Below are 8944 nucleotides of genomic sequence, written 5' to 3'. Positions count from 1 at the left end.
ACTGAGGCTGGATAATTCATAATTTGCTTTAGTTCTGTCTACATGGATGGGTCTAGGAATGGGGATATGTGTCCAGGTAAGTCAATCAGAGTTCTGCCCCACCCAGGATTTTTCTGTTAACGATGATAAGATCTCTTTCCTTACTGATCATGAAGCTTAAATTCTGAGACATCAGAATTTCCAGAAGCCATGTCTCTAACACCCAGAAAGAAGCACTGATTAGAAGTAGAGAGTTTCTGACATCCAGAGCTATCTTATTTCCTGTTATCTTCCTTTAGTGATCCACTCTGGCATCTTTCCTATAAATCTCCTGACTAGCTAATTTGAGAGCTGTTTCTATCACTTTTAGCCAAACATGGTTAAGATATTGGTAATTTATTTTTTTAAATGTATATACTATGTGGGATCTTAAAATGTTTTAAACCCAAATTAACAGAAGTAAGCTCAATTTTAAGGGCAACTATAATACCATTGATATTAAAGTAGCTGTGATAATTGAAAAGGCATGAGCAGGGGGCGCCTGGGTGGCTCTGTTTGTTAGGCGTCCTGACTTCAGCTCAGGTCATGATCTCACGGTCTGTGGGTTTGAGCCCCACGTGCGGGCTCTGTGCTGACAGCTCAGAGCCTGGAGTCTGCTTTGGATTCTGTGTCTCCCTCTCTGTCTCTGCCCCTCCCCTACTGACACTCTGTCTCTCTCTCTCTCTCAAAAATGAATAAACCTAAAAAAATTTTTGAAAAAAAGACATGAGCAAAGAATAAAAGAACATATTCTATTATTTAACATTCAAGGGAATGAGTTGACAGTAGCAATAGAAAACAACCATATATTCTCACTTTAGGAATTTTGTGACATCTAAGTGGCTTATACCTCTGTTTCTTCTAGGTACTTTGTGGGGACTAAAGGTCTGTGTAGCAAGTTCAAATAAACTAATGGGTAAAGAGCATTACTTTCAATTACAAAATATATATAATAGGAAGACAAATGTATAAATTTCTCTTCTCAACAAAAACAAAACATAAGAGAACATGTAGAGCATTAAGTAAATCTAAACATTTCAAAATACATGTATTTACTTTCACCTATTCATTACTGTCTTCATTCAAAAAAAAAAAAAAAAGAAAGAAAGAAAGACTTGAAGAAGCAGAGGGACACTTGGATTCCAAACTTCCAATGATTTGAATCCCCCATCCAAAGAGTCTCTAAAATACTTAAGGTACCTTGTGTTTATAGAATCTTCTTATGAATAATTTGTTCATTATTATTTGCTTCTGGCTTCACATACTTTCCATAGAAATTCATTTAATTCTCTCATAATTTAGAAACACCACATAAGTAATATAGTTTCATATTTAAATGGCTAACTGAAGTAAATTATATTCCTCATTCTGCTATTGAATGTATTTTAGATTATGGGACAGGAAACAGGTTCATGTAGAGTGAAGAAAGAGTGTATCAAATTAGTAATTTATCTGTAATCCAGGATTTCAAAACAAATTTTCTTTTTTTTTTAAGATTTTTTTTAACGTTTATTTATTTTTGAGACAGAGAGAGACAGAGCATGAACGGGGGAGGGTCAGAGAGAGAGGGAGACACAGAATCTGAAACAGGCTCCAGGCTCCGAGCGGTCAGCACAGAGCCCAACGCGGGGCTCGAACTCACGGACTGCGAGATCATGACCTGAGCCGAAGTCAGACGCTCAACCAACTGAGCCACCCAGGCGCCCCTCAAAACAAATTTTCTAAGTAGAGTAAAACCTTGGATTGCAAGTAACTTGTTCTGTGAGTGTTTGGTGAGACAAGCAAACATTTCTTTTCTTTAACTTTTTTAACATTTATTTTTGAGAGAGAGAGAGAGAGAGAGTGTGAGTGGGAGAGGGGCAGAGAGAGAGGGAGAGGCTCCAGGCTCTGAGCTAGCAGCATGGAGCCCGATGTGGGGCTTGAAATCATGAACCATTGAGATCATGATCTGGGCCCAAGTTGGCCACTTAACCGACTAAGCCACTGAGGTTCCCTGACAAGCAAACATTTCTAATAAATTTTAACTTGATAAATGAGTGATAAAACAAGTCTTGCAATACAAGTAGTACATGATGCCAAACACCACATGATCACAACTGAGCCAATGGTTCTTCTCTCTCTCTCTCTCTCTCTCTCTCTCTCTCTCTCTCTCTCTCTTGCTGCGTGATTGTGGTTAATCATTACCCATGCTCAGATGCTCGATCTCAGGCCGTGTTTGGCAGAAATAACAGATTTTTCAGGACACTGGAAGGTTCCCACAACTGGCAAAAGTGTATTTTTTGTCACTTCAGAGCACCTATGGACAGTCCTTTGCTTTTTCATATAAGAGTAAGCTTAGGAATGCTTTGCTTCATTATAGGTCAGGCTGCCTGCAGATATAGATCCTTTCTCCTGCTGCCTTATTGCCAGTTACATTAAACACAGTATATGACAAGAGTTTATTAATACCGTACTGTAGTCAACATCCATGCTACTGTATACAATGGCCCCCATGCAGAAAAAGATTCCATCCAGCCAATAGATAGCAGTGATCCCATTAGTGACAGTGAAAGTCTTCCTACACAATAACCCTTCTCTCTCTTGTCTCCCTCACAGCAGCCACAAAGGTTTTCAAAGGTAAGTGCAGGTTAATTTGTTTATTTTTTCTTTATATTTTGTATTTTATTTATTATTTGTATTATATTACAGTATTGTAATCATTTTGATATGAGTATTTTTGGGTTGTGGAACAAATCATCTGAGCTTCTATTATTTCTTACGGGGACACTCGCTTTGATATACAAGTGCTTTGGATTACAAGCATGTTTCTGGAATGAATTATGCTCCCAAATCAAGGTTTTACTGCACTTTGAATTACTTCATTACTCACTCATCACATATTAAATTGGGCTTTTTAATTTAACAAGTACGATAAGAAGGCATTTTCTGTATCTTATAGAACTCTTACGATCTATAGAGGAGGTGACCAGGCAAACTCAGGGCATACATTAGAGTGCGATGGTGTCTCTAATGGAAGTGTGCATGTGTATCTACATAAAATGTAATAGGAGTACAGAAGGAGGAAGACCTAAATTTAGGCTTGTGATGGAATTAAGAAATTGATGGGATCTTCAAAGAACAGGTAGCATTTGATCTGAGAATTGAATTCAATTTTTGGTTTAGGCATGAAAAATATATACTGATGTAGAAGTGGTTTTGGTCACTATCATCTTTTCAGGGGTCAATATACATATATTTACACAGCTACTGGGACATAGATGCTAGATTCAGGTTTGAGAAGGATAGTTGAATGTAAGAGGTGTTAAATATGACTGGGCGGAAGGCAATCGCCAGCAAAGCCAACTGAAGTCTATTAGGACTTCGTAAAACACATGGGGCTTCTGAATGGAGACCTCATATTCCTTAAGGCATAGTTTATTTTTTAATTATATTTTTATATTAATTATAAATGAATATTCTTGAAGTGCCAATTTTTCCAAATAGCCTGCTAATAAAAAAACTATATGTTTATTTTGAAAAAGACAATAGTTTACAAGAATCTTATCATCATAAAATAGTTTTGTTGTTAAATGGAAATGAGGCCATAAATGAAATATAATAATTTATCTTTTTACTTTATATTTTCTCTTTGTAAAGTAGAACATTCAGAACAGAAGAAACTTCAAACTCTATTGTTTAAAAAAAGTATCTATTACCTTTCATGTGTTTCTCATAATCCTTTTAACTATCCCAGATGATTGTCAAAGCTATTTATATTTAAACAAGGTTTTCCTTCCTCTCAGCTTGAGTTCTCCAGCTATTGGATACTAAAATGAAATGGTGAATTTGTGGCATCAAAATCCAATCTAAGGCAACCGATTGTTGTTGTGGTCAATCGTGACTTTTATGGTCTCACTGTAACAAATGAGAAAAATTGCAGCAAAAAAGAGTATTGTACAAATTATTCAAACAGTAGTAAAAATTGTCCTTATAGCAATAAATAGATAAATAGCTAACATAGCTCCTCCTTAATTACAGTCCTCTGTTTCTACATTCATAGAAATATAAAGCAACGTTTTTTTAAAAAAATAGTACCTCTCCTCTTTTAAAGACCATATTCTTAAATGCATGCAAATATGCAAGGCTAGTATGAAAATCACCATGTACTGCCCCCATTTGATCAGATTAAATATTAAAGTTTGTGAGGAGCAGTGAGAGGCCAGAAAGGAGGTGAGTTGGTCTCATCTTCCAAGGCTTTGAAGCACATTTTTGGCATCTAAACCAAAGACAAACATATTATCCATTGCTGCAGTACTTTGGCACAAATGTGCATTATGCACAAGGGTCATATATTTGTATTTTTCTCTCTTGTAATAGATTAAGGTTGAATCCCATAGCGCTATAATATTTGTATTTACAAATAGAAACCATATTTATTCTGAATGCATTTGTAACTAAGTGTACAATTCACAGCTTTATCGCTTGTTTTATGAGTCCATTTGGCTTGGCACAGAAAAAAAATAATTAATCAAGCCTGTAGATTTTAGGGCCTGGTCTTTATTTATGCAGAAACTGCTTATTTATTAACATTAACCATCTCCCATTTGGTCTCAAAGAGACGTATAGTTACATGGAAACAGAATAGCTTTCAGTAGATGATTGCACAACTACAGATGCTTTTTTCCGACACTGTCACAGCTGAGGAGGTCCAACCAAATGAAAAACAGTACTGATGAAGTGAGAAACAGAAAAGCGGTACCATGCAAACGTTATTACATAATAAAATGCAGGCCAGCACACATTTTTTTTACTCTCTTTATTAAATTTATGTGAATCAAGAGGAAAGGGTGAAAAGCATATTTACTGATGATAAAAATTATTCTCTGGATAATTTCAGTCATCTCATTTAAAACTTATTCTATATACGTTTCTAGTTTTCCCCATTTCCTTTTAGCTCTCTGTCATCTACTCCAAAGTTAAACTTTTTGGATTTAATAAAGAAATAGAATTTGCAGGTGGTAAGTTCCTGAACAGACGGTCTAATATCAAGTGATATTACAAAACACTTAAATGAAAATTAGTAGGCTGTCTTCACTAATCCTAGTCTTTAACATATTTTCAGATGATTCATCTTAACTTGTTTCGACAGCCATGTTAGTGTGTGTCTCTCTTGCCCCACTGGGAACAATGCCAGCCAGATAATGCATGAAATCATGGGATGTGTTATGATGCTATCCCTGAAAGATTTCCAGCCTAAGTTATACTCAACAGCATTATACTACAGGGAGCCTAGAACCCCAACGGATTCTTAAAGTACATGCAGATGTGTTTTCTGAATAAGCAGTGCTAGAAATATTGCTTATCCTTCTGGAATGTGCTAATATAGAAACAGATACAAATATTAGAATAAGTAATTGTAAAACATATAAATGGATTATGCATATTCATTTCTTACTACCTAAAGTGCTTTTTTTGCATTACTTTATATATATGCATGTGTACCTGTGTTGATATGTGCATATTGTGTATATGCATACACACATACATTACATATGTATGTCTATATAAAGTTTTGCTGAATATTGAATTGTTGTACTTCAAGTAATCATCTCAAAGTATATTTCCTCATATTCAATTAGTGAACCTATACTGGAATGGAAAATAATTTTGTTCTTTTCATTTTTGCTATCAATTATTAAACATTTATGCTTCACCAGGAAACTATGTTGAGTGTTTAGCATATATTATCTCATTTAGTCCTTACAATGACCTTATAAGGTAAATATTTTTGTGTCTGTTTTACTAAGGAAGGAATTGTGCATCTGAGAAATCAGAGCTTATGTGAGATAATTAGTTAATACATGGGGAATCCAAAATTCAAATTTAGGCTCTCATTCCATAGCCACTGCTCTTAACCAATATTTCTTTCAAGTCACCAAACCAATAAACTAACTCAATATATTAACACAAAAGGGATATAAAAGTGATTCCAATTATGTATGCTTCATTAAAGAGGTCATACTAAATGAATAAAACATATTAATTTTAATTAAAAGCAGTAGGAGGGAATTTATTGCTCTGCTGAGTCTCTCGCCTTAAGTATCTTCCTGTTCTCTCACATCAACATCCAAAAATATTTGAAAGGAATATAAATTTAACATAGGGTCTGAGATTTTTTGACATTTTACATTTCTATAGTATTTCTTTAAATACTGTTGATTATTTAAAATCTACAGCATTGTCATTGCTCAAGTTAAAGTGCAGAATGCTTTGCACATTGTTCCTTCAAGAGATTTCATCACACTTTTAATTTCTGTACAGTGAGTTCTATTCTCCTGGCATACATTTCCCCTTCTGCCTTTTGTACTCTCTTCAGAGGTACATCCAAAGATAGAAAAGATAGGAATGGGATGAAAAGGGCCTATTATCATAAACTTCAGAAAAAGCAGAATAATATATTATCAAAGTTTGCTATTTTTTTTTTCTGGTCATCTGAAATGTTTTTTCAGCATACATAACCATGTCTTGTTCTTTTTCAGAGAGAGTACAAAGAAGATGCAACTGGCATTTATTGTAATATAAAAGTAAATCTAGAGCTAGCCCTACACATGGGCAAGTAATATTTGAGGCCCTATCTACTGGATTTGCTAAAGTTCCTATCATTCCTTTTCATTAGATAAGAAAAGCAGATGTGGTCTCCACCGAAAAACACATAAATGGTTCAATAAAACATGCTTAGATGCCAATGCGATTATTTTTGAGAGGAGATAGAGACAATCCCTTTTCCAAAATGTGGGAAATTAAGTAGATAGTATCGACTTTGTCTTTTTCTTTCTTCTACTCTAAGTAAAACTGTATAAACCTTTTTTCAAGGACAGAGAAAAACAGTGCAAAGGAAGAGTACAGTGCCAAAAAAAAAAAAAAAAAGAAGGCTTAATTTTATACTAGGTATTTTCCAATCTAACTGGAAAAAAAAAATATGTTGCAATTTGCATGTATATTTTGTATAGTAATCTAGGAATCCCAGCTTTAGTTACAAAAATATACAATTGAATGTAACTGATGTTGAACTGAAGCAACAGCAAACCAAGAGATTATGAATTCTTTACAGTCACTATAAAACCCTGATAAATAACATTATCATCCTGACCCAGTAGAGTCTGAGATACATTGTTGAAACTAAAAGAAAGAGCACATAATTTGGAGCTAGAACAATAAATGAAGAACAGGATCTAGATAAGAGCAGTACAGAGCATTCCCATATGAACAAGAGTCTAATCACTTCATGACAATGAGAAATTACAAGTTAATGCAAATTTGTACCACCAAAATTACAAATGCATGTACTCTTTGAACTGGATTACTAATTATAGGAATTGACATACATATCTGGTTATCCACTGCAGCATTCCTACAACAACAAAAAATTGGAAACAACCCATTCTTTCATTAGAGGGTACTAGTTTTCTAAATAATGGTATATTCTTGCAATAGAATACTATGTAGCTATAAGAAATAATAAGGAATCTCTCTATGCATTGTCTTAGTCTACTTGAACTGCTATAACAAATTGCCATAGATTGGGTGGCTTAAGCAACAGACATGTATTTCTCATAGTTATGGAGCCTGGGAAGTCCAAGATCAAGGTACCAGTAAGGATGCAGTTCTTGTCAAAGGCCATCCTCTTACTGGCTTGCAGAGAGCCCTATATTCTCACATGATGGAGAGAGCTCAGGTCTCTTCTTATAAGAACACTACCTCATTATGAAGTCTCCACCCTCATGACCTCATCTAAATATAAGCACAACCCCAAACTTCCACCTCCAAATATCATCACATGGGGGTTTAGAGGAGGAGGAGAGAAGACACATTTTCAGTCCATAACAGCACTAGATAAAAGCTTTCTAAGACCTATCAAGTGAAAAAAAACCCTGTGCAAAACCACTTTATAGAATTCTATGTGTTTAAAAGGTGGAGCAAATTAGAATATATATTGATATTTTCTGTTAACTTATGTTTTAGAAATTCAGACAGCTTACAATACTGGGAATTAATAAAAGTGTTTACCTGTGGATAAGGAATGAAAACTGGGAAGATGCAGAATAGAAGTACTTAGCACTTTTTAATATCTAAATTATATGCCTGTATTAAGTAAATGATTAAATTGAAGATAAAAGGGAATGCCGGTATTGAAATTGGGCCTATAATTTTGTCAAAAATTCAATACCTATTAATGATAAAACTCTCACTAAACTAAAACTAAAATGTTGAACTGAAGCAACAACAAACCAAGGGACTATGAATTCTTTACAGTCGCTATAAAATTCTAATAAATAATGTTATCATCCTGACACAGTATAGTCTGAGATATGTTGTTGAAACTAAATGAAAGAGTATATAACTTGGAGCCACAACATTTGAAGATAAAGAACATCTGAAAAAAAACTTTATAGTTATTATATATTTAATGGTGAAAAACAAAATTCTTTCCCCCCCAAGATCAGGAACAAACCAAGGATACCTACTCTCATCCATTCTATTAAACATTGCACTGAAAGTCCTAGTCAGGGAAATAAAGCAAAAGAAATAAATACAAGATATACACATATAAAAGAAAGAGGCAAAACTTTCTTCATTCACAAGTAACATAATTGTATACAGAAATTTATATGGAATCAACAACACAGGAAACTATGAGAACTAACAAATGAATTTAGTTAGGCTATAGGGTACAACTCATGAAAAAATATAAGAATACGCAAAATCGGTTGTATGAGGATGAGCTTTCAAAAAACAATTGGAAGTTCAAAATTATAAAATTCCATTTACAGTAGTAGCATAACTATACAATACTTAGGGATAAGGTTATCAAAATGTATAAACTACCTGTCCCTGAAAATTATAAAATACTGTTAACAGAAATTAAAGACATGTGAAATAAATGGAC

General features: G+C 34.2%; 1 long non-coding RNA gene across 1 annotated transcript; it reads left to right on the top strand.

Moving 5' to 3' along the window:
* The first annotated feature begins 1121 nt into the window (after window positions 1–1121).
* Window positions 1122–6722, top strand: LOC125165173 (uncharacterized). Its single transcript, XR_007152003.1, has 3 exons — window positions 1122–1214; window positions 2614–2634; window positions 6537–6722. It is a non-coding gene; the product is annotated as an uncharacterized LOC125165173 (long non-coding RNA).
* The last annotated feature ends 2222 nt before the right edge of the window (window positions 6723–8944 follow it).

The sequence above is a fragment of the Prionailurus viverrinus genome, chromosome B2 (assembly GCF_022837055.1).
Source record: "Prionailurus viverrinus isolate Anna chromosome B2, UM_Priviv_1.0, whole genome shotgun sequence".
Classification (NCBI taxonomy): Eukaryota; Metazoa; Chordata; class Mammalia; order Carnivora; family Felidae; genus Prionailurus; species Prionailurus viverrinus.
Note: the sequence above shows the minus strand (reverse complement) of the source record. Positions and strands in the feature narration are given on the sequence as shown.